Below are 27,805 nucleotides of genomic sequence, written 5' to 3' on the forward strand. Positions count from 1 at the left end.
TCAGCTTTCTTTAGAGAAATAGAATATATAGAGATAAATAGATGAGGGGATTTATTATGACAATTGGCTCACACCACTGCAGAGCCTGAGAAGTCCCACAATAAAACATCTACAAGCTGGAGAAGCAGGAAAGCTGGTGTTGTAATTCAGGCACGGCCAAAGGCCTGAGAATCCAAGAACCAGGGTGAGGGTGGAGGGGCTGGTGTAAGCCCTGGAGTCAGAAGGCCTAGAACTGGAAACTCTGATCTCTGAGGGCAGGAAGAGATGGATTTCCCAAATGAAGAAGACAGAGAATTCACCCTTCATCTCCCTTTTTGTTCTCTCTGGACCCTCAATGGAGTAGATGGTGCCAGCCCACGTTGGTGAGGGTGAATCTTCTTTACTCAGTCTACTGATTCGAATGCTAATCTCTTCTAAGAAGCATCCTCACAGACACACTCAGAAATAATATTTACCAGCTATCTGGGTATTCCTTAACCCAGTCAAGTTGACACATAAAATTAATTACCTATCACAGGAAGTAATTAGGTCATAAGGGTGTACTGCTCATGAATAAGATTAGTGACCTTAAGGAGAAACAGGAGAAAAATTATTTCTCTCAGTCATGTGAAGATACAATGAGAAGACAGTCATCTGCAAGCCAGGAAGTGGGCCTGGGTCCTCAGCAGACACTGACTCTGCCTGCACTTTGATCTTGGACTCCCCAGTCCTCAAACCTATGAGAAATAAGTGTTATTTAAGCCACCCAGTCTATAGTATTCTGTTATAGTAGCCTAAACTAATATAGTACCCATGTGTGATATCTAATCATTATTATATAACTTGTGAACCATGTAGTAAGATGGCCCTGTTAGCCTATGGAAAATATTTCCCTAAAACTAGGATGTATACTGGTGATATGGCTAAAAAGGGGCAGATTTTGCAACCATGTAATATACTTCCTCTGAAGTTTTGGGCAATATGTTTAGAGATAGAAGAAGCAGTCTTATGCCTATGCAAGAAGAATTCCATGACCATCAAACTGAGCACATCTTTTCTGAAGAGCTGGAGACATTTGAGAAGCCACACCCAGCAACATCCTCAGCATGATATTCCCAGTAGTCCTTTGGTAAAAGTATATCATTTGTGCTTATTGCAGCACATTTAAACTAACACATGGTAGTGGCATGGGAAGGTGCCAGAGATGCAGGGAGTAAAGAGCTCAACAGACCATGTTAAGTATTTGGGATTTGGACCTAAAAGCCATCAAAGCCATTTAATGGTTTAAGGAGAGAGGTGAAATGATAAAATTTGAGGTTTCTGTAAAGAGCGTTCCTCATAAAGAATTACTGAATGGGAACTAAGCAGAGAATGGATGTGTTGAGAGGTATCTAAGAGTCTACAACAGCAGTCCTGGAGGGAGATGATGGTGAAGGGTGGACAGATGCATTAGTCTGTCACCACTAAAAGTGTTATATTCACAAGTCCTGGGAGGAAGTGAGAAACAAGAAGAGGACAGGGAGAAGGCATCTTGCCTAAACAGAAAGAGACCTCATCATCACAAAAGTCTCACATGAGGAAGGGCTCGCAAAGAAAAATTTGTGAAATCCATTTCATTTGACAAAGGAGGGAACAAGACCCAGAAAGATTAGGGATGGTCCCCAATGTATCACAACTAGTTAGCATAGGGAAGACAGGACCCAGGCTACCCACTGAGTAGCCTTTACACCATGGTGATCTTCACATGGATGAACTTTAAAAGCCAGCTTAAATCTTATCGGCTATGATTTGAAATTTGAAATTATGAGCCATAAATTCTTGCTTAAGTTGTAACAGACCAGAGAGAAATGACTCCACTAAACAACTACTCCCCTCAGGGAATGATTACAGAAGGAAAGACCTTTGTGTCTGATGTAAACATGGAGTGTGTCCTTCCTGAATTGCAGCCAGCTCAATAAAGGTTTCACTGAGATGAATTTTTTTAATTTAAATATTTATCTTTTTTCCAAGTTCAGGTCAGATGGGTAATACGCCGACGTGGTAACAAGGTTCAAGGGTGGCACATTTCACACAAGCGTGTGAACACCCAATCATCATACTCATGAACTACAAAAGGATCATACTGAGATGAATTTTAAAGAAGCAGCAGCGGCAATTGGTTTGGGACCTGCTTGTTTTCGCTTTACATCAGTCCAATGACATAAGTTTTACCAAAGAGGTATTTGGTTGCAAAATTCACCCTGTCTGATCTAAAAATAGAACTTTTGGAAATCATGACACAATTTTAGCACCTCACTTCATCTGAGACAAATATTAAATTTAGCCTAGTGATTAATTCTGTCTTATTTTACATAAATATCAGCAATAATAGATCAAATGTAGAATTTCACAGAATAACAAAATGTGGGTGAGTTCACCATGTACATGTTCCTGGCTAGGTCAGTTTTTTAGGACACATTATCATCTGCTTGCTCTACTATACATTCAGTCTCTAGTGATATTAGTTTTTGAAAATAGCCATTATAATTGGGTTTTCCTGTAAATGCAAATAAATGGCACATTGGGGCACATTGTGTCCTTGACAGACATATTTTTCCAGTACAACTTAATTTTATGACTGTAAACATTTTCTATCTTAAACCAGTTTAAAAAATCACTTATGGCATTTTTTTTTCTTTTAACAATGAAGAAAAAGCCCGGGCACATTGATAAAAACTCAACAAATAACATAGTATCTCCATAATTAAGTTCATTATAAATGTAAATCATATTTAAAAAAATATGTACCCATGGTGGTAATGGAATTTGCAAGAACACAAAGAATTGCAGTGTTAGAAAGTAGAAGTGTTAGACAGTTAGAAGCCATCATATCCAGCTCCTAACTCTCAACAAGTAAGAAAATTGGAACCCCCTAGGCTATATAATCTACTCAAGGTTGCATAAACAGTTAGGCACTTTGAACTAAATTCTCAGTTTTCTTATTCCTAATCCAGTGTTAATATATTCTAGCGGGGTGTCTTTCTGCTAAAATGAATTCAGGAAGCCTCTCTCCTCAGCAAACACATAGACCCAGCAATTGCTCAGTGCTCTAAGAGTGAGAGAAAAAAATACATAAATCATTATCCACGAGGCAGGAATGTTTCAGATGTTTCAGGCGTTAAAAGTAGAGAGCTGAGTAAGAGAAAACAATTTGTTGTTGTTGCTGCTGTTTTGCAAAATGCTGCAAAATACCCCAAGTTAAGATCAGGGGTACTATAACAGAATCGAAGTAGAAGGCAAAAGAGGATTAGCTTGGGGATGAGCCTGTTTTTCACAATGTTACCCTTTACCAAAGGATCTCAAGAATGGTGGAAACCAATGATAATGTGAACATTAAAGCTTCAAGGAGCCTTTAAACAAATAGATATAATAAAAATTGGTTGGCAAAGGAAGTCACTTTGCTACCTTATTACCCTTGTGAATTAATTATTAATGACTGATCACTTAAATTCTTTCCATTTAGAAAAAAAAGTCAACAGAAAGAGTTTATTACCTATTAGTGTTCTCTAACTTCTAACTACCATTTAGTCAGGAATGGTGGTATTCTAATTACCTATTGGTATTCTAATTATCAGGAATGGTGATATTCTAATTACCTAATGGTGGTATTCTAATTGCCGATTACATAGCCTAGGGGGTTCCAATTTTCTTTTTCTTTTTTTTTTTTTTTTTTGAGATGAAGTCTCACTCTTGTCCCCCAGGCTGTAGCACAATGGCTCGATCTTGGCTCACCGCAACCTCCACCTCCCAGGTTCAAGCAATTCTTCTGCCTCAGCCTCCAAAGTAGCTGGGACTACAGGCACCCACCACAACACCCAGCTAATTTTTTTATATTTTTAGTAGAGAAAGGGTTTCATCTTGTTGACCAGGATGGTCTCAAACTCCTGGCCTCAGGTGATCCACCTGCCTTGGCTGGAATTACAGGTGTGAGCCACCGCACCCAGTAAGGGTGTTCCAATTTTCTTACTTGTTGAGATGTAGGAGCTGGATAGGATGGTTTCTAAGTTACCTTCTAACATTGGGATTCTTTGTGTTCTTGTAAATTCCATTACTACCATGGGTACATATCCTTTAAAACATGATTTATATTTATAATGAACTTAAATATGTAGGCCCTAGGCTATTTGTTGACTTTTTATCAATGATAAATTGCTTTACAAAATACCTCATAAACTTACTGTCTTAAAATAATTTTATTTTGCTCACAAATTTGTGTGTCAGGGATTAAGGAAAGGCTCAGCTGGCTGATTCATTCTGATCCGTGTGGCGTCAGCTCGGGCAGCTCGGGCTTGAGGATCTACTCCTCCAGTGACATCCTTACTTACATACCAGGTTTCTTGGTGCTTGTTGCTCTCCCTCTGTCTTCCCATGTGGCATTTCATACTTCATGGCTTCTCCACATAGCTTGGGTTTTCACTGTATGGCAGTTTGAACGGAGTTGCATTCTTTTATTACAGCTGACTTCCTAAAGGCCAAGAAATGGCAAGTGCCTAACCAATTAAAGACTCTGCCATATTTTATTGGTCTAAGCAGGTACAGGCCCCTCCAGATTCAAGGGGTGAAGAAATTGACTCCACCTCTTGTTGAGGGGTAGGTGGAAAGGTCACATTGCAGAAGAGCATATAGAATGAGAGTCATCTTAAAAAATGTACTAGGCCACAGATGGCCAGCAAGTAAAGTAGGCCAGAGAGAGAGAAAGCAGACAGGCTGACTTTACATACTATACTAGGGGGTCTTTTCCCAAAAGAACAGACTCTGCTAGCCACAATTGCATTCCCTTTATTCATTTAAAAAAAAAAAAAAAAACAACTTATCAATGTGAATTTCTGAAATGATTATATACTACTGGGTCAGGCTCTACTAAGTCTTTGCTGATCTTTGAAGATGAGTTTCATGTATCTTCCTTTCTGAATGTGAGCCACTGTCTAATCAATTAACAGAAATTCTTTCATATTAAACTGCAGTGCAGCTTTTTTTGAATTTTCTCTCTTTAGACTCTCTCTTTGCAGTCTTTGGCCCCTCCTCTTCTACATAACATCTATATGACCTCCTAACAGCTTAAAATTCTACTATACAAAAAAAAGATAATTAAAAAACAAACTTAAAAATGAAACAAAAGTATATCATAGCTTAGAACTAATTTGAGTTAATGTCTAAGAAGAGATGTGTAGTACAAACATATTTGTGTGTTAGCTTCAAAGCCTATACTAGGAAAATGATTAGACACATAATAGAGTTGAAAGAAAATTTATTAACTTGTTAACAACCTGCTACTACAGTCTACAATTTAATCTTTAGTTCTGATTTACATAAATATTGGATATTATTTGTGCTGGGCCTTAACAAAACCTATATATCTGACAAATTCCCTTGTTCTCTTCTATTTAGGCCTTATTTATGTTTCTGGCTTAGAAGTAACTCTAGAACAGAAAATATCTACTTTAATTATTTAATCTGCTTAACTACCAAGAACAAATTGTGCCTTGGGCCTTGATAATGTGGTGATAATCAGACCTGGAGAGTATCCAAATCCAAGTAGGAAAAACAATCCTCCTCAAGAAATTTCATCAAGTCCTACACAAAAATCTTGGGAACCAAAGCATGGTCAATCCTTCTATTTTGGTCACATCGACTATACAAATTACTACATAGTATCTGCTTGCCAGTTTATCTTGCATAAGTGTCAAAAAAAAAAACTTTTGCTAGACTGTTAATTTGCAAAAACATTTAGAGTATAACAATAATCATACATTTAATGCTACACAGATTGAAATTGATGAGAGCAACTAAGTGAAATAGTATTTCATAAATCTAATCAGTTGGGCCCTAGAATATTAATGCCACACTCAAGATGTTCTAATTAAAACTGTAGAAATCTAAGTAAAAATTTAGTTACACCCATTGCTTTACAACATTTCCAATTTTATTTATGCCTAACCAATTATTAGAGTATTTCCTGGGCTCATAAATCTCTTTGCCTAGAAAACATTGAACTGTGAAGGAGCTGAGATCTTATCCTACTTGCAAGCTAACAAGTTCGTTTGCTACAATCTCATAGATTGTGGCAGAAAATATGAGACTCCCGGGTCAGAAACAAAGAGCTATATACACCACTGCAAGCAATATTAGCATCAGCATTTTTGTGTCAGTTTCCCTGCTCTCAATTAAAGTAATGTGTACAGGCTAGAGAGCTGCCTGCAAATTCAACAAGCTGTGTACCAGAGAGAAACCCTGAGTTTAGGAAGTCTGATCTTTTATAAAGGGCAATAATTATGTGTGTACTTTGCTCCAGCAGGAACCTTTATCTATTACACTGGCCAGTAAGCATCACAGACTTTTGCTTCTCTGTGCTGCTTGCTATACTAACATCTTTGAAAAAAAATAATCTAGAACAAAGACAGTCAGTGCCTCTGCTCGCAAGATGTACAGAAATGCCTGGTGGCTCATGCCTATAATCCCAGCACTTTGGGAGGCCGAGGCCGGCGGTGATCCTGCCTCGGCCTCCCAAAGTGCTGGGATTACAGGCATGAGGTCAAGAGATTGGGACCATCCTGGCCAACATGCTGAAACCCCATTCTTACTAAAAATACAAAAATTAGCTGAGTGTGGTGGCACGCACCTGTAGTCCCAGCTATTCAGGATGCTAAAGCAGAAGAATCGCTTGAACCCAGGAGGCAGAGGTTGCAGTGACCTGAGATCATGCCACTGCATTCCAGCCTGGCGACAGAGCAAGACTTCATCTCAAAAAAGAAAGAAAGAAAGAAAGAAATGCAAGAAATCTACAGAACATTATCTCAACAGAAAGTTTCATATATATATGTGTGTGTGTGTGTGTGTGTGTGTGTGTGTGTGTGTATTATTATTGTACTTTAGATTCTGGGGTATGTGTGCAGATCATGCAGAATTGTTGCATAGGTACATACATGGCAATGTGGTTTGCTGCCTCCATTCCCCTGTCACCTATACCGACATTTCTCCCCATGTTATCCCTCCCCAACCTCCCTACACCCTACTGTCCCTTCCCTAGTCAACCTCAACAGACCCCAGTGTGTGATGCTCTCCTCCCTGTGTCTATGTGTTCTCATTGTTCAACACCCACCTATGAGTGAGAACATGCGGTGCTTTTCTTCAACAGAAAGTTTCAAAAAACATAGGTTATTTTGCAGTTGTGGTGCAAAGTGTGAATTTGCCCTTTGTCACAGTCTAAATTTAAGTGGAAACTATGTGAGATTTCCTTCAAATTTCCTGCAGGCATACATATCTGTGTAGTCAGATAAACAGTTAGTTTAATTATAAACATTTTGAAGATGATCTGTAGTCGTACCCAAATCACTAACAACATACAGTCAGAAGCAATGGCTGAAGGTCAGTACATACATGTTTTAAGCCCCATTGCTGTCATTAACTGACAACACAGCTCGCAACGAATCATATAGCTTACTTGGGTCTCAGTTTCTGTATTACTTCAAACGTGTGATTATTCTCTAGTTTTTCTTCCAGATAATTTTCTTTTTTGTTTGTTTCAAGCCCTAGATGTGGCATCCAAACTCCTGATAATTTTCTACTTTTTTTTTTACTACTAAAAGTCCTTGAATCTATGAAGCTACATTTCAAAGTGGAAAAAATGACTCAAAGAGAGTTTAAGGAGATTAAATGGCTAGTGATTCAATATCAGACAGAATGTAATGTATCTGTCTTCGTTTTCAGTTCCCTTTTCTTTTTCCACTAGAAAACACAGACGTTGGAAGACACATGAGACTATGGAAACTAATTTTCTCAAGGTCAACAAATATAGTTGGAAAATAATGAAGAACAAAGAAATGCTGACAGTAATGAGGCAAATGATTTAGACCTGAAAAACAGTTTTGGCAGTTGTACAAATGCTATGGCATTTTACCCATTAATTTGGACAGAAATTTTTAAAATCTACTATGTTTGAACCTCTAGTAACTTTTCCCGCTCCTCTTTCCACTTTCTTACATACAGTAAATAAAACATTTTGTTTTTTCTCAGGAAATACATCTCAGGTATTCCTTCCATTCTCTATTGCTGTACTCCTTTTTCTCTCCTATCTGAATTATTTTAATCAACAGGATTTGCTATCTCCCTGCCTTCATGTTTCCTCCTCCAATCTTATTTCCAGACAGTTGTATATTTATTCTTCATTTAAAAAAAGCTTTTTTGTCTTCAGCGTCTTCAGAGTAAAGTTGACACATCTCCAACTATTGCTCAAATTCATCGACACATTCCTGACGTCAAGTATTTTACTTGGAGATCTATAAGAGGGATAAATAAATCAAAGTACAGTATGATCCAATTTTTATTAAGTAAGAGCTATCAGAGCTTCTAAGAGGAGCATCTGTTATAGCAGCATAAACAGGTTAAGACAAAAAAAAAGGGTTATCAGATCCTAGTTTCCTGGGCTGGTGAAAAATCTTGAGATTAAAAAATACTTATTCTATTTTCTTTCATCTCCCTAAAACCTACCTGCCTCAAGTCCCAAACTGACCATGAGGCTTTTTCCATAAATGGCAAACTATATTGAACTTTCCTTCTCTTTTGATCACTATGCCACCTCTTGTCTATATTAATCACACAAGCTAGCTCTCATTAACTGCTTAATACCCATCTGTCTTTTCTTTCCCTCTGAATAAATCCAGAACTCCTGCTTTCCAACCCAGCTGCAGCATACACACACACACACACACACATACACACACACACACACAGAAAGAAACCTTTTGCTACATATCATTTTAGTCTGAGTGAAAGCCATTGTTGGTATCTGTTATATCTTCCATATACTCACAACATCTAGAATAGTAGAAACTCTAATTAAAAAAAAAAAAAAGGTAGATATCAACCCAACTTAGAAAAAGGATGAGGTTCTCAAGGATTGAACACAAGATTTGTTCCTAGAAATTGTATTATATATGACGAGTTCCTAGATAGCCCACAAAAACGTTTGTTTCCTGCAAAACAGTTTTCAATTATATCTAATTATTATTATATCAATTATACCTAATGAATATTTAAGTATAATTGATACTATATCTATTAATAATGTCTAAACTGTTGTTTTAAACATTTCTTCCATAGGAAAATGAATTTCATACTCCAGTGGAGTTACCAACTGCATTTCCCCATCATAGTAGCATAAGCCAGGAAGTGGAGAAAAGAGAAGGATGTCATTAAGTGGGAAAGAATCAGGTAATGTGCTCATTCTCTACATTTTACCAGAAAGATTGTCAATATTTCTTCAGCAATCATTATTGTGCACCTGCTAAGTGTCAGCTTCTGTTCTACTTTTTACAAATACAAAGATAATTTAGACATGATTCTTGCCCTCAAGAACATGCATAAAAATGTACTCTCCTCTCACTGAAAAATGTGTTCCCACTTTCACTTAAACCTAGGAAAGTTAAAACCACTCCCAGGAAGTTTCTTTATATTGGCTGCAGTCTTTTCTCATCACTATTTTCTTTCCAGTAGTGTTGGTCACAGAGCAGGCAGTGTGTATTTCTTGATCAATCGAATAGATTAAAGATAAATCAAGATTACTCAGTTATTATTAGCTTGATTGAAAAACTACATCCAGTTATAGGCTAAATAAAAATACAAACAAACAGCAGATGCCTCTTTTTTGCCAATCTAAAGAACATTCGTGACCCAGTAAAAACTTAACTTGATTTTCCCTATTGATATAATTGTCATCCTTAAGGTTTTCCTATCAAGGTTCCTATCTCAAACCATTTCAAGGTTTTCCTATTCCAATATTTAACCCGGGTCTTCCTGGGAGTCAGAGCTTCTTCCTCTTGAACTTTCTAGGTAATTCCCAGCAAATTACTCATTCTATTCTGCTAGCTAACTGGGCATGGCAACATACTCATAGAAAAAATGAAGCAAGCAGGAAAAGAGCAGATCTACCCACTGGGTCTGGAGACCTGGCTGGCAAGGGAGGCTCAGCCAGCAAGCCAAGGCACATTGTTAAAGACAGTTAAGAATGCTCTACCTGTAATTCAAACAGCCAGGCATCTATGGTGTAGGAGTGAGGCAACGTAGGAGAGAATCAAGGCAGGTGATTGCTGGAGGTTGTCAATATGGGGGTGCCAGTAACAAACGGGCAGTTAGATTAGTTAAATGGAAAATATCTATTTGTCTTTTATCATAAAGAGTTGCAAACGTGGATGGGATTCTTTATAATATTGGATATGGGCAGTAATAAAAGTGACAAATTCCATCTGACCAAGCTTGAAGTTTAGACACTTCATACATATACACAAACTTCTTTCTCAAATTGTAACTATTATAAGAGAAATAAATCTCTTTTCTCGAAAAATATAACTAGGCATGTGATAATAACACTAACATAGCATTTGATGTGCGAGGAGTTTTGTTTTGTTTTGAGTATTTCCTGGATTTAATTCCCTAGAGAGCACTTTTCCCCTCTCATGCCATTACAGACCTCGGGCTTTTTGGTCTGCTTTACTGGAGAAATAGGACATAAGAATCCCATTCCTGGATCAACCACTAATTGGATTACAACCATGGGTAAGTCACTTTTCCTGAATTTCAGTGTCTTAATTTCTAAATAAGAAAGTTACACTATATTTGACTTCTGAGGTTGTAATCCCGGTACGGTACGCACTCAGCCATTCTGTCCTCACGTAACACAAAATAGAGATGTTATCCTATGCTACACCGGTGGCAACATAGTATTCCTTGGATCCCTATTTATTAGGTTCCTAAGGCCAGGTAATATGTAGTTTTGCAAATACAGGGGAAAGACCATTTAATTTTTCTCAAGTGTAATCCAACTTAAACAGCCCAATGTGGACAAATGGAATAGTGCCTGTGATTCTAAACAGGCACACATGCTTTTCCTGATCACCTGGGATCTTCTTAAACTCACTCCAAAGTCGGATTTCTCTAGCAAAAGTCTAGGCTTTCCGGGGTAGAAGAATGTTTCATCTGAAAGTTTCATAGCAGATATTTTCAGAAAAGATCCATCTACAAGCACTTCAGTGAGTGTTCTAACTCAGCCTAGGAGCACTATCCCATCAGGAGGAAAACACTACGGGGTTACTGTCTCTTTGAATAATTTATATTTTAAAACTCATTTAATTGTTAAAGAGTACTTTTCTTTTTTCTAAAGTGATTTTTAGATCTTTCACTGGTATCACTGACTTTGAATAATAGACGTAGCTGCTTTTTGGCAATTTCTCAAAGTCATGTTACAGCCTTACTCATTGCTAAGTGAAAGATGTGAGGACCATATAAAATATTCCTGACACTCTATTTCCAGAGTCCCAACACCAACAGTACCAGACTGGGAAATTTAAGGATTTACACTCTTGGCATGGAATCCCCCTCTAATAACAGTTAAAATCGTGGAGGTAGGAAGGAAGAACACCCCGCACTGGAAAAGGACTCAGAGGCAGGACAGTATCCATTGCCTCACATTCTGTATATTCAACACATGACCTTCTTTGACTCTCCATAGAGTTTGTGCCCCAGGTCTGGGACAAGGCATCTAACAGGTTTTCTATATTAGAAACCAATTCAGAAATTAGATCAACAAAAGAAGACATGAATTCAAAACATTCGCTATCTGTTTCTCCCTCAAAAAACAAACAGGCTTATGATTTGAGCTGCATATATTTTTCAAATAGTGTGTGCAGCCTTAGAGTGGAACAGTAAGTAGAACTGTTAATTCGAGTCAAAATAATGCTTTGATTCATTTGTGATAGCATTAATGCTCCTGTCACGGATTTGGGGGATGTTTTGGTTTAAGAAGTTCTTTATGTCTAAGGTACTCGATTGAGATCATCGAAGAGTTAAGCTATAACTTGAACACACAGTAATTACATCTAATTATGACTACCTCAGAACAATACACTAATGATCAACTTGAGTGAATACAAATGTCTTGTTTTAGAAAAGAGAAAGATGGAAAGAAAGAAGAAAAGCACACATAGAGTTTACTGCAGGTTTTGCATACTCTTGCATTTGATATTAAGAATTTGTTTTATTCATCATGTGTTCTCCATTTACTAAATAATAGGAGAAATGGTGTTCAGATGGGATTTCTCAATTCTTCTTTAATGAGAAGCTTCTCCTAGCTACCTCCTGCTGAACGCTGCAGTTACATCTGTCCCACCCTGATAACAAAAGAACAAAAGAACAAACCACTGGTCTACTTAAGGTTTCATCAGCGATAACACTAAGTCATCAAATCAAACAAGAACACCAAAAAAAAGAAATGGGGTGGGAGGGAGGGAGATGAAATAATATCTTTACTTTAATTATACTTCCATGATTGAGTAAACCTCGTTTTAAGTGGCTCTATCCCTTAGGAAGAAGTTTAGAGTCAAATCATCCCAGCTTACTAATAAGCAAGAAGTCAGTCCATCTGCCCATTATTCTGCAACAGTCCCCAAGGCATCCTCTCTGTTCTTAAATAAATAGATCCAAGGTAAGATGAATGAATGGTTCAGGGAAAGATAAATATCTCCAGATAAATGCAATAAAAAGAAATTTTGAGCCAATTAATAAATTATTATAAAAGTAATTTTTTCTAATGCATCTCAATAGGCATCTCACAGATACTAATGTTATATAGCTCTTCTGTTTATTTTAAATTAAAATTTGTAAAATATTTTAAAGAGTTTTTGGCAAACTTCAAATTAGAGTCACAAAGCTGGCAGACGATTCAATTCAGCTACTAAGTATTTTTCAAGCAAGCCAATATCTTAAATCTAAAGAAAAATGACCATTCATTATCTTAGTGAATCTTTCCAGGGTGGTAATTTTACTATTCTCTTTGTCTCTCATAATATTTATCACTCTAATAGTCCACCAAAATGTCTTCTTGCTTTCATCGAGCCCATTTTTCTTCCATCTCAATATAAAGAGAAAATGATCAACATCCCCCTCATTTAAAAATATTTTCCTATTCTTGAAAGTGTCTATACAAGTCATTTGTCAGCTCAACTTTTTAAATTTGATAACCTATACTCATATAGGGCCTTCTTTTCCTTCATTTTCTATCATTTGGATTATTTTTTAGCATTCTTTAGTTTTACCTTTTAGTTCTTAAAGTACCTTAGCCATTCACAAACATAGAAATAATATAAACCACAGTCATCATGATGCAGATGTTTTTTAAACAATGGCAGTGAATTACTGATTCATATTCAGCTTGTAACGGATTTTTTTCCCTGATTTTTTCCTTCATTCCTTGCACTGAGTCCAATACTATATTCACATTACAATAGGTATTATACATTTCTGTGTAGGATTTTTATTCTCTGCTTTTAAAACTACTTTAAGTTTATTTCTATTTTTTGATACCTCACCTAATTTGAGCATCAAAGACAAATCTGACAGACATATTCTAGACTCTTAATCAGGTAGCCCCAAACCAGTCCTGTTGTTTGAAATCTCATCAGTAAGGAATTGAGTTATGAAAAATTGAGTAGGTTCTTGTGTCAAACATTCTCCTTCTTAAACAGTTCATCCAGGCTAGAGATGACCACCTTGTTTACGAAGATATCAAGTGAGCCACATATAAGATGATCCACTCTCTAAATGGTTGAGCTTACCCTAAAATATTATTTGATGATTTTTAATGTTATATAAACAACTGACTCTTCTCTGATTTTATTTTAGTTCTACAGATGAAACATGTTTCATTTTCAATATTACCTTTCTATACACTATTATTTTGTTGCCCTTTGATAGTATTTATAATTCATGTAGTACACAAGATTTTTTAATTTACATTTTTGTTTTAGATAATTATTAACTTTTCATGTGGAAAACTGTACCTTATTAGCAAGTAAATTTAAAAGTAAAGCAGATTCAGATTATACATTCCAATGTCAAATAGAACAATGAGAAAATCATGTAAAATTGTATGGATGTTAATCAGATGACCAGGTATTCATGTTTTATTATTTCTATCACAGAATTTAAGAAAAGGTCAATAGACATCTCCATAACTGGACCTCCTTAATCTACCAGGCCATTTTGAGAGTGGTGTTTTTGGCTGTCAAGATAAGTCAGTTATTCTGAGGCATAGGTGGACAGAGAGCAAGCACTGAGCAGCTCACTTCAACTCATTGAATCTTGGTGGGCCTCAAACTCTCTAATTACTGTAGTTTCTTAAGACTTCAAGGTCTGTTTTTTAAAGAAGAACTCCTGCCAAATTCATTTATAACTATCTTTTAAAAATATCCAAGTCTAGCTAGGCACAGTGGCTCATGCCTGTAATCCCAGCCCTCTGGGAGGGTGAGGTGGGAGGATCGCTTTAGACCAGCATGGGCAACACAGCAAGACCCCAACTCCACAAAAATAAAAATTAAATATTAGCTGGGTGGAGTGGTGTGTGCCTGTAGTTCTAGCTACTCAGGAGGCTGAGGCAGGAGGATTGCTTGAGCCTAGGAGTTAAAGGCTGTAGTGAGCTGTAATCATGCCACTGCATTCCAGCCTGGATGACAGAGTGCCCATTTCTAAAAAAAGAAAAAAAAATCCTCATATTATTTTTCTAACAATTAATAACAAGTAATACATAATCCACACTTATGTATATGTTAAAAAGTGCCTGGCGTTTTTTCAGTTACTCTGAATCCAACTTTTTATTTTAATCTTCTAAATCTACTCCATTGTGTTGACACTAGATATAATCAGGTCTTTAGAAGCTGAGTTGCACTAACAGAAAACATAGTGACATGTTATTCCAAGACATTAGCTTATATTAACACACAATGATTGAGCTGACGGAGTACTTCAATCTCCTACCTGAGGAGTCAGGGTATATTGGGTTCACATACAGCAATATATAATGGAAGTAGATGGTCTTTGGGGTATCTTTCCTGCAACCTGGGGGTTAGTGAATCATTTTTCCTCATTGTGGAAACAATACATTTTTCCTTATCTCAAATACAATGGATAGACACTCTATTTGCAACATTCTTCTCATTTATTTCAGGTTTCTTATCCCAAAACCTGCTTCAAAACAAACATGTTATCTTAGTAGGACAAGGTCGATTTATAAATTAAGCCCCTAAACAAAAAAAGGACCCCTTTTACTTGAGTTGTTGCAAAATATATCTCCAGCCTTCCTTCATGCCTCCAAACATAATTGGTTTTTCCTCCTTTGTTCTACTGTGTCCTTAGAGTATGTCTCTGTTGTAGTGCTCATACACTATCCTGCAATTATTTAGTGTCAGCTTCCTGACTACATAGTAAACATCATGAAACAGTCATCTTTGCGTTTTATAATTTCCAGTGCCTAGCACAGTCACTGGCACAAAACAGGTGCTTAAGATATGTCTGTTGCATGAACAAGAGATAACAAATGGTCTCTCCATTTTCCTAACTTGCTGTATCCCGACTGACCTCTGGACAGTCTCACCTGTTTTCCCCTCTGTTCAGAACCACATTTGTTTGGCCACCGTCTATACCCCAATCCCAGGTCTCAACCTAAAGGTCATTACATCTGAGTAGCCTCTGTCCCACTGGGTCAGGTGCTGCCTACTCTGTGCTCTCATAGTATTTTATATTCCCTCATCACGGTACTTGCTGCACTCTGTTGCAGTTGCTTAATTGCTCACATCCCCTACTAGACACAAGCGAACAGGCAAATTGTTTACCATTGCCACTAAGGCAAAATCCACAGTGTGTGTTAAATACATGTTTGTTTGATGGATTATCATCAGTCATCTATTTTAATAGCTTTACCAGAGTAGAAGAATATTTGAAATAAATAAATGGTCAAGTCAGGGGAATCCACATTTTACACCATCTTATTTTGCTATGTTTAACATAAACAAAATTATTCCACAATATTCCATAACAAGCTGATAGCATACTGTAAATGAAAAAATCAATCATTTCATCCAAAATCACCATTTCCAAATAAAGTCACTAGTCTCATTCCTCTATATGAGTTTGTTTTTGAGAAAACTTTAACAAATAGATTTCTATTTCTATGTATTTCCATTTAGATACCTCCCAATGAGGAGTTATGTTTAATTTTCTGCAAACAATAGGCCAGCAGGAATTTTTAAATTTGTGAACATGAACATGTGCCATAACATTCAACAGGGATAAAAGGAAATGCTGTAAGACACCTGGGGACAGAAGCTCTTCCTTAGCTCTTGGCAACCTGATATAATGCTGCAGTCTCCAGGGCAGAAGCATATGGTTCAGCTCCAGTAATGGTGGCCCCAGGAAGGAGACAGACACTGAGCTCAGTAGAAGGGCTGAAGGTAAACAGGCAGTGATCAGGTTCTGAACAATCAGCAAAGATAATCACACAACACTCTTGGCTCAGACTGACCGCACAGTAACATTATCAAAGCATAACCTGCCTTTAAGGATTCGTTCCCAGGGATCTAGAGATACTTACAAACTAGAGTGACTTTTTTTCTTTTTTTTTTTTGAGATGGGGTTTTGCTCTTGTTACTCAGGCTGGAGTGCAGTGGCACGATCTCGGCTCACCGCAACCTCCGCCTCCTGGGTTCAAGCAATTCTGTCTCTGCCTCCTGAGTAGCTGGGACTACAGGCGAATGCCACCACGCCCAGCTAATTTTTGCATTTTTAGTAGAGACGGGGTTTCCCCGTGTTGGCCAGGATGGTCTCGATCTCTTGACCTCATGATCCACCCACCTCGGCCTCCCAAAGTGCTGGGATTATAGGCATGAGCCACCGCGCCCGACCTAGAGTGACTTTCAAACACAGGAGAGATAGTGTATATTCTGTAACCTGTGAGTTAGTGATGGTACTAAACTTCTGAATATATACGAATAATGAGACATAACTTTATTGATCATCCTACCCAAAAACTATCAAAATATTTTATGTTTATTCACATACCATAGAAGGGTTTGCATATGCAAGATACACAAGTCAAGAGGAGACCATCACTTACTTTCCAAGATACCAAGGACAATGAAGAGGATGTATCACCATCCAACTTCAAGCATGCAGAAGCGCTCCCCATATCCAGCACACCACCTTCACTGAAACAGATGGATTCTTCCACTCTCACCCCAGTCCTTCTTCGTGTTCAACCTCCTAGAAAAGCAGCATACCTCTGGACCTTCCAGTTTCTCACCTCTAATCCCTTTAACCTTCTCCAGTCCGGCTTCCATCCCAACTACTGAAAAAGCCACCCTTTCCAAGGTTTACAATAACCTCCTCTCAGCCAAATCAAATTGCTTCTTCCCATTTTTTATTTTTTTCATTCAAAAGGGCAGTCAGCAGCATCTACTATTATGAATAACTCCCTTCTCCTTGATTACTCATCATCCTGCACTCCCAGACATGATCCCATTCTCTCCAGCTACTGCGAACTATTTTCTGTGCATGCTATTAAATCTTTTCTACGTTTCACAATTTAACATTTGAGCCTTTTCTTATAAATGGCTGTCCTCAATTACCAATGCTCCCTGTCCACTGAAAATACCTCTGTAGGTCAAATTTTCCTACAAAAAAAATTAATCCAATGAAAGTTTTGATGTGATAAAAATATCTGATGATCAGTTGTTGATCTACAGTTAAAATGCTTTGTTGATATAGTCAAAGAGGAAAGAGTAGACAGTTTCTGTTATCAAGGAATTTAAAATTATAGTTCCCTGGCACAGAAAGGGATCTTAGAGATGATCTATCTTCAGGATATATATCACAGCAATCTGTGGGCTGGATATGGCTTCGTTGTGTTTAGTTCAGTCCACAAGGTTTGGGTTTGGGTTTTGTTAGAATTCACATTTAAAAGTCAGGAGATCTCCTATAAAGATCTTTTCACTTCTTCTGAAAACCCAGATCTGGCAATATTGTGTTCCCATTCCTACATGACACCAACAGGTAGAGCTAAGTTGCAGTGATTCCCTTTAAACAGGGCATTTACCTTCCACATGTGGGGTCTCAAGTGTCCGTGGCCACATATTATGGCACTCGTGTTGTTTCCTTACAGTAAAGAAGGAAAATAAATGTATCATGTACCCTTTGTCTATCACATGCCAAGTGCAAAATGACCAAGAAACCAAGTAAGTCTTGGGCTCAACCAGTTTCATTTATTTACTTAACCTGCTGTTTTTGTTTTACATTTTATAAATCAGAAAATTAAAGCACCCATGAAAGTGAAATAATCCACATAAGTCCACCTTTATATCATTGCCTACTACTTACAGTTACATAGCTATCAGGTATACCGACCATACCTCCACATTAGGTATACTACCCGTACCTCTACATCTCTCAAAAGCTGCTTTTTCACAAAACGATTTCTGATCTCAGAGTGAGACCCCCTTCCCCTCCACCCTCAGATCTCCTTAGCAATTTAAATTTATAATTTCACAGAGGAAAAGAGAGAGGTACTCATTAGCCATTCACAAGAAGCCAAGAAACATAATGTACAAAGCTAATTACAACTGCATATGGAGAGAGCTGCATTCATTTTGAAGGAATGAAGGCATGATTGAAGAGAAGCCTTAGAGAGTGTCACAGAGATTAATTTTTAGCAAGGTTTTGAATAGAAGAAAGATTATGTGCCAGGAATTTGGAGATTATCCATAAGGCACAAAGAGAAATATACATTTGTTTGGGCAAAGTAAAGAATACTAGCAAAGATGGGTCCACCAAGAAATAAATGTGTAGAGGGAGTAACAGAAAAGAAACGGAATATGGGGACACCCAGGCAGATTTCCCAAGTCCACATATACAACCCTTTTTCCTATGTCACCATTTTTACATCACAGTGTGTGCATTATGGGGTGAGAGGCATCATTTATGAAGGTAGCCACTTTGTACATGTTACCTTGTTTAAAACAAAAAAGCAGCATGTTTAGGGTGGTGTTTATAGATAGAGGATTGCTGTTATGTTTAAGGAAAATTGAGGCAAGAGGGTAGAAAAGATCAATATGACTAGTGAGAAGACTTTAAGGAGAATTTTGTATATGAATTACGGATGTAAGAATTAGAGAAAAAAGATGATCATATTCAGAATTTTAGCTTTTTTACAACTATAGTAGAAAAGAAAATTCCAAGAGTAATAAATCAATGGTATCCTACAAAAAGAGAGTTACCAAAAATAACATGAAATAGTACATTTAAAAATTCACACAAGTAGTTATTAAATGTAAAGATGGACTTCTTTTTATTTATCTAAAAGAAAATGTGTGATGGAAAAGATAAATATTTAAATAAAATATATTTTCTACTTTCCACCACTATCACAGGGCCTGAAATTTTGTGACTAACAAATGCATAGAACCAATAACCTAAATTGTGCTATCTTCTAGCCTCAAATAATAATTCATATATGGCATTCATTGTATGCTCTTTGTAAGTGGGAAATAAAAGTGTATTTAAATTTGCATAATGCCATTGGACTCTTTAAGGAACAAGCTGTACAGTCATTACAAAGACACAAGGGAATGATTTGTCCTCAAGTACTTTGCAATTATCTTGCTGGCCACAGACCATGTGACTATTGCCTAGTTACAAAACTTCTGGCAGGTACAGTTTGTTGTGAGGAGTATTCCCTTGAGAGTCTTGGATTAAAAAAAAAATAGTGTTTCATGTGTTTATTTTTGTAGATCAAGGAAAATTTTTGTATCCTTTAAAAATTTTTGTCCCTGTCAGTCAAATTGACAAACTAAGAAACTAGAGAGAGAATATTTTTAATGAGGAAAAATAAATCTTAGATTCTAAAATTCAATAGCAGGCTATATCACCTGTGTATATCTGAGTCAGTGTCTAGTATACTGATAATCTTTAAGAGCAAAATATTAACATATTCTAATACTTAGTAAACCCTGCCTCTGTGATGCAGGAGCATGCTTTTTTAGTAAATATATAATTTCATGCAGTTAACAAATCAAGGAATTTATATATATATTCCTTTTTGGTTTGTATTCTTTCTTGGTCTCTTTAAGCCTAATATGAGCATATGTACTTTGCTAATGAACTAGAATATGTGTAACATTACTATAATAGAAGGTTTAAATTGAAGTCTGGCTTTCACACAAAATGAATTTTGTAAGCCCCATGAAGAAAGGGACTTTATCTGTTTCCTTCACTATTCCCTTTCAAAATTATCTTCCTGTAGTGTAGAGTGGTCCCCAATAAGAATGTGTTCTGCAATGTGTTTCCCCCATCTGTGCATGTCTTCGACAGAAAGGGTTATAAATAGCTATGATTAAATTTAAAAAAATCTTCTCATGAAGAAAATTCATTGATTATCTCTCAATTATTTATGAAGCATCCGCTAAGTGCCAGGAACTGATGTAGGTGCTGGAGATGTCATGATGAACAAAACAAAGACCCTGCTGTCATCAAGCTTATGGTGTAGTGCATGGACATGAAGACAGAAAACAACAATTAAATAAATGAAGACGCAATGTTGCCGGTGGAGATACAGGCAACATATGATAAGCAGATAGTGGTGGCAGAGGTGGTGCTATCTTAGATGCCATGTTCAGACAGAATGCCTCAGAGAAATGATATTTGTTCAGGAACCTGAAAGGAATCAGAGAGTCAGCCACCAGCATGTCTATACAGAGCATTCCAGGCAGAGGAGACCTCTCTGCACCAAGGACTCAAAGGTAGAGCATGCATGATATGCATGATATGCCAAGGTGAATGGACTGGAAGGTGGGAGGTGGAGATGGATGGGGCTGAGGTAGCTGGGGCTGTCCACGGAGGGACACAATCTTGCTGGGTTAGATCATTGGTGGGGAGTCTGTGAAATGAGATGAGGGCTTAATGTTTAAGTACAGAAAAAAAAATGTGAAATTTAAGATGTGATCTATTTCCCTATAATCTTTAGCCCATAATTATGAACTGGCTCACTTCTCTTTTCCCTCTCATTCATATTCAACCTATTTTTAAAATATTTTAAGTTCCAGGATACACGTGCAGGATGTGCAGGTTTGTTACATATGTAAACATGTGCCATGGTGGTTGGCTGCACCTATCAACCCATCACCTAGGTATTAGGCCCCACATGCATTAGCTGTTCATCATGCTCATACTCAACCTATTTCAGACTATTAGACACTCCACAGAGTTACCTGCAATTAAAAAAAAAATCAATCCAAACATTTAATACCTTTGTAAAACTTCAATAATAGAAACATCTCCCCTTTTGCTATAACTTCATAATATTGATTATGCTAACCTCTTGAAATTCAACGGCACTGCTCCCATCAGGATGATAAAACACAATGATGGGAATTTGGCTAATTTTTCAGGTCTCATCATTGCATCATCCAGTCAATGAAAGGTGATATGATGTCTCTGCTAAAAATAGTCCATGATTCTTAGGACACCAAATGGGCTGGCTTAATTTACTGAAGGCAAGTGAATTGGAATGTCAGCAAGATTAATAGAATAGGTAGCAATTATATTTTTACTTTCTAAATTCTCTATTATGATAAGCTCTAAATGAAGAAAATATACCCTAAAATTCCATATACACCTAGTGCCTAGTGGCAGGCAATGATCAAGTGCCTACAGAATGTGACTAGGATGCTAGATTTACCAAAAATGAGGCACTGGACAAATCTCTAAACCATTCTAAGTCACTGTGAAAGGTGAAGGGTTTGAACTAGAGCCCTGTCCAGTTAGAAAATGTGATTATCCTGGAATTGAGTATCAAATATGATATAGATAAGTAGTGTCCAATTTGAGGAAGGGAAGCCAGAATTGATTTTAGTAGAAATAACACTTTTCCTCTTAGTTTGCAGTCTGGTAAAGGATGCATTTCATAAAAGATGGGAATTGTGTTGCTGAATTTGCTAAGAAATACTAGTCTATGCATTTTTTTGTATTATCAAATACATATGTCCAGCAACACTAAAACACTAATTGGACAAATGATAATTTGCCCTATTTTCCCTTTTAGCAGAGAGAGAGAGATAGGGACTCTCTCTCTCTCTCTCTCTCTCTCTCTCTCGCTCTCTCTCTCTCTCTCTCGCTCTCTCTCTCTGTCTCTCTCTCTCCCCCTGATTTGTAGAAGCAAACTTGCTAGACCCCTAATCACCAAAGAATCCCAAATTTTTTATGTCAAGGCTTATATATTAACATAAAATTATACAAATGGAGGAAACATTTAAAGGCTCTAAAGGTTTTAAAAAAAGGAAATGGACAATGAAGAAAGCCATCCAAGGACTGCCAACTTCAAAGTGGGAAGCCTAGTGTTATGCTGTTTAAGCATTACTTTCGTTATTGCTAATATTTTAAAACATAGTTAATTCTTAAAACAATTTCATCTGTGTCTTCTTTTCATTTAGATTCCAAGATCCTCAAAAGCTGTGGCTCAGATTACCTAATGCATATTTATATGTAACATGAATTAACTAGGAAACACATAGGGAAATACAGAGGTTTTCATAAATACATAATAAATTATCTCAATGAATCATAAATACTTGCATATGTTTCAGAAAGATATCTCCTTATATAGACAGTGTTGGGGCTCAGCACACGATACCCCAAAATAAGGTTCCTATGCCCCAACACTACATACATACACATACATATATATATATATATATATATATATATATATACACACACACACACATATGGAAAGGTTTTACTTAAAGCCATATCATCTTGAAACAAGAATGGAAAGCAAGAGACTATATTAGATCCATCACTGGAATAAGTGGTCAGTCGTTTTGGCAAACTTGTTCTCAGCTTGATCATTAGAGACCCATGAAGCTGTGAAATACAACTCACAATAATGACCTAGCTGAACAATGGGAATATGCAAGGGAGAAGAAATGTGATGCTTCAAGAGTAGAGGGCACTCTGAATTCTCTGCGTATAAAAGCTTCTTTTCATTGGAATTTAAGAGAGAGGAAAAAGAAGCCTTCCCTCTCTGTGCTTTTGAAGGGTTTACATCACTGCTTCTCACATTCCAGTAATTTAGCAGAAACAGCTGTTCTACTGTCCCAGGCAAGAAGCCATGAACTGCATTCCAAAGAATGTGCTCCATGCTGTTATTATTTATTAATTAATGCTGTAGCTCCTGCCTTGTAACAAATAACTATCTGTGAAAAAGACTAAAAAGAAAGAAAAATCATTTATTTTCTCTGTTCCCTGAACAAAGGGCAATACCCTGATTTTATATTCTTATTCTCTAAATGAACTGCTATATTATTCTGTTTTTCAAATACATTTATTGAGCTCTTTTCTTGTTTTAGTAGATTTTGATCAGAAAAAAATTATCATTAAGACTGCCTCAGGCTGGGCACCATAGCTCACGCCTATAAACCCAACACTTGAAGAGGCCAAAGCGGGGGATAGCTTGAGCCCAGGAGTTAGAGATCAGCCTGCACAGCACAGCGAGACCCTGTCTCTACAAAAAATAAAAATAAATAAATAAATTCATTGGGCATAGTAGCATTTGCCTGTAGTCCCAGCTACTAGAAAGGCTGAGGTGGGAAGATAGCTTGAGACCAGGAGTTCAAGGCTGCAGTGAGCTTGATTGCACTACTATATACTCCGTCCTTGGGCAACAGAGAAAGACCCCATATCTAAGAAAGAAACAACAACAATGAACTGGTTCACAAGTAAAAGTATAGAATATTCTTTGACTGTCAAAAATATATACATTAAAAAATAGTGAAAATCTAGCAAACAAAAATGGGAGCTTTTTCCCTAAAACATAATAAAGTTTCAAAACCAGATTCGGGGAAGTACTGAAATTTTGTTAATTACTATTATAATTTTCTCATATACAGAAGGTATTTTTAATGGCTCAACATGATTCTTAACCTGTGTTCACAAATCAGTTACCTCTTAATTTTTTAAAGACTGAATCCATTCTTTCAAAAATATCTAAAAACTAATATAAACCAAAAAATATAGTCAAAAACAAATACAATTTTTTCTGGAATATTTTTGTGTGTGTTTTATTATACCTATTTTATTTCTCTCCATATGATCAAAGGCTATCCAAAAGTAAATAACAACATTTAACTGACAGTATCTTGCTTAGATATGCCTAGGGCAACTTTAAATACAAAAAAAGTTATGCTCACTATTCTATTTACAAGTGTGGTCAGAAAACACACTCTGTGTTTCTATTTCATCCTATGTAGTGATGGAAAATTGGTAAAAACTTTTAATTAAATATTGAGAAATATGTAATATGTTAATGGGACATTTTAAAATGTTAAAAGCCACTGGCAGATTATTAACTAGTCTTTTTACACATATAAACTGAACATACCTGTATCTTTACATGTAAGTATGTACATACCCCTTTTATTGTAACCTTAAATAAAAGCATTAAAATCCTATCATAAATGCTCAAAAAAGGAAGTTGCATAGTTGTTCCCTCAAATGGTTAATTTGGGGAGGGAATCCAATATTTGAGGAGATTCAGCTTCACCTTAGACTTATGTGTCAAGTTAGACAAAAAGCATAAAAGATCACAGAGAATTATAGAATTAACACAAGAAATTGATATTGTTGCAAGAATAGGCAACCTTTCAGAAGAGTAAGTCAAGTCTGTTTATTTGTATCTCAAGATATTAAAAGTGAAAGAATGAAAACGTCTGCAAATTAGCCCTTCGAGAAGATCTGAAGGATGTTGTTGCATCCCTTGGCTGAAGCGTGATCGAGAACAACATGGAGAAACACCCCCATGCTCAGGTTCCTGAGTTAGAATGCAGGTGCTAGAAATGGTATATTCTTTAGAGTTTTATTTTTGGTTGATCCTGGCTATACCCTGAAAAGTCATCTCACATACCGTATTTGGCAAAAGTCCAAATGTATGCTAACCATAAGTCTAAACTCTAGATTTCTGAACTAGCAAGCTGTCAAATAGTAAGAATGATTTAGTTTTTCTTCCATTTACATAGGCTTTTCTCTTAAGAGAGTATGACCAACTTCTATGACATTGATTCTTTACACCATGGTTCCTTTGAGATTTTGCTACCAGAGTAAAATCATGCATTTTAATTGTAATCTGGTGTTTTGATTGATGGTCAAAGACTAATATCTCTCAAAATATGGCCTTTACTCCAAGGTGGACTTAATTTCAAATTTTCTCCAAGTCACAACCACTAGCTTTGTGAAATGACTTCCTGTCAAGTTGCCTGTGTTTTATATCATTAATTTCACCCAGTTGCCTTAGGCTACAGAACAGTGGTTTGTCAGTTTAAACACACAGACATCAAGACTGACTGACAACTAAAGCTCCTTAAAAATCTAATGCACAAAACATTTCATCTTGTTATTTTCAAGGAAAATATAATTGAAAATTGTGATGAATTCCCACTGCTTTCACACGTATTACTTTGAACTTTCTTTTTTGTATCTCATTAAGTCCGCAAAAGGAGTGCCTCAGCAGTCTTTTGCTTTTACACTCACCACATCCAATTATTTAGAAAATGAATGTTTTCAATATCAGAGGATCAAGTCTGATGGGTTATTTGACACTAAAATAAAGGCAAGGAGAAAAAGCTTTTCAGAGCAATTGGTATGAATCCCATTGTATCACATACCATTGGGCTCACAGTCCCTACGTAATGGAAACTTCCATAAGAATTGCATGCTGCAGCTGACGTTCTACCTTCACTCGCCAAGTTTTTCTAACCCATTTTCAAGTGCACTTAAAACAACTGGGACAGTTGTTTTAAGTGCACTTGAAAATGGGTTAGAAAATCTATACAAAATTCTGCATGTTAATGATAGATGCAAATCCAAGGTTTGGATGGACCCCAAATAATATGGGTTTCCAAAAGATTTATAGCTGCAGCATACTTGACAAAGGGAGAGCCATTTGACTAAATTATAGCATCTGCAGAAAATGTATGATAGTTCTAATTTCTGCAATGCTGGTTTAACTTTTCCTATCTATGACAAGCCAAAGTAGAGGCTTCAGTCTAGCAGAACTTCTTCTTCAAAGAAAAAATATCAAAGACATACATGGAGCACTCTGGACTTCATCTTTTTTTTTTTTAATTAAAAAAAAATCCTGCAGAGTTTATATCATTAACCATAATGTTCACAAAATAGAAAAGTGGCCGAGTCAGAGTTTCTATACACACAAGACATTTCTTGAAAGTGAAACACGTTCTTGGGAAAATTAAGCCATCTAATGTACTCAAGGAATATAAAATAATTTTCATATGTAACTCAATAAAACACAAAGATAAACCCTTGCACAGAAAATACAGCAACATACATAAGAAGTCAAAGATTAGCTACAAATCTTCTTGAAATACCTTTAAATGAAGAACTGTTTATTCATTGTAGGTGCTTGTAACATTTTTACAAGTGGTATACCACATTTCTAAGTGTATATTGCATAAAAATGAAATGAAGGGGATAGTAGATGATAGTGGTAATTCACCTTCACCTGCTAGAGAAGGGATTGAGGCCAGGATATGAAGAAGTGACTCCTCAACCACTCCAAGTTGATGGGAGGTAGGGAAGTCAAGAACAACCCATGCTCCTCAGCCTCAAAGGGCAGAGGATAACAGCAGCAGCAAAGTGGCTTCTTCACATCTTCTTGTCCTCAGTAGCTCTCTACAGCTTTCTAGTAGAATGTGTCTCTACAAAGCAGTATCAAGCTTCCTTTCTACACCCCTGCCTTGGGTTCATTTTCCTCTTGTCTATTTTCATTCCTTTGTGTCTTGAAGGTGGCTCTTTAAAGAAGGACAAGCCTTATGCTGGGGGAGATGGGTTAGTTAATACTCTTATCACAAGAAGTAGAGGGAAGTATTACACAATCAGCTAATGCCTTCATCAGCTTTTTAGCCCATGCAAAGCCAAGGTTGTGGCTCAGTGAAGAATGTGATACAGAAGAGCATCCCTGGAGCAGAGAAGAGATGGCAGGAGCACTCAGAGTGGAAAGGATACTTGCCAGAAATATGTGACGATTTTGCATTATACTAAAACTGTCTTTCATCAACATTTAGCACATATGACACAAACTGCCAAGCAGAAACTTGGTGGATGAAGAAACTATAAGAGTTTGTGTCTTCTGAGCATTGAAAGTGTCCATAAATGATTCTATGGGCCACATAATAGTTGAAGTTTATACCTCTCTAAGGCCTTTTCAGTTTCTGCCTATTTCCCCCCAATGACAGGAAACTTGCCCCCTACTAGGAAATTAGAAAAAAAGCAGGCCAGGTGCAGTGGCTCGTGCCTGTAATCCCAACATTTTGGGAGGCTAAAATGGGAGCATGACTTGAGCCTAGGAGTTTGAGATTGTAGTAGGCTATGAACAAGCCACTGTACTCCAGCCTGGGCAACAGAGTGAGATCCTATCTCAAGGAAAAAAGAAACTGGAGGAAAAAAAAAGCCATATGAGAATTTTCTCTGATGATTCTCTCAAATGGTTTAACATCTCTCTTTCTGAAAAATGTTTATGCATGTTTTGCCAGTATTGCCTTCCAATGACCACATCATTATCTCCTTCATTAATCATTTTCTGGTCTCCCCAAATGTGCTATTTGCTATTCAACAAACCTTGGGCAAAGCCTCTTAAATTTATGCTGAATTTTCTTCAACCCTCCAGCAAACAAATGAGCAAAACTCCATGTAAGTAGCAACATGATGAGACAAAGAAAATATACACAACTGAGAATTCAAAATCTGTAAAGTTTTGATGATACTTTTTTTTTTTTTTTTTTTGAGACAGAGTTTCGCTCTTGTTACCCAGGCTGGAGTGCAATGGCGCGATCTCGGCTCACCGCAACCTCCGCCTCCTGGGTTCAGGCAATTCTCCTGCCTCAGCCTCCTGAGTAGCTGGGAA

The 27,805-nt window shown here is 36.9% G+C and overlaps 1 protein-coding gene and 1 non-coding gene across 19 annotated transcripts in view; both read right to left on the bottom strand.

Annotated features, from left to right (window-relative positions):
• Window positions 1-27,805, bottom strand: part of ANK2 (ankyrin 2) — a 675,434-nt gene that overhangs the window by 342,828 nt on the left and 304,801 nt on the right. The window lies entirely within an intron of this gene.
• Window positions 1,994-2,097, bottom strand: LOC116560949. The gene has a single exon (XR_004273226.1). It is a non-coding gene; the product is annotated as a small nucleolar RNA U13 (small nucleolar RNA).

The sequence above is a fragment of the Sapajus apella genome, unplaced genomic scaffold (assembly GCF_009761245.1).
Source record: "Sapajus apella isolate SASKATOON/1434 unplaced genomic scaffold, GSC_monkey_1.0 scaffold27, whole genome shotgun sequence".
In the NCBI taxonomy this organism is placed as follows: Eukaryota; Metazoa; Chordata; class Mammalia; order Primates; family Cebidae; genus Sapajus; species Sapajus apella.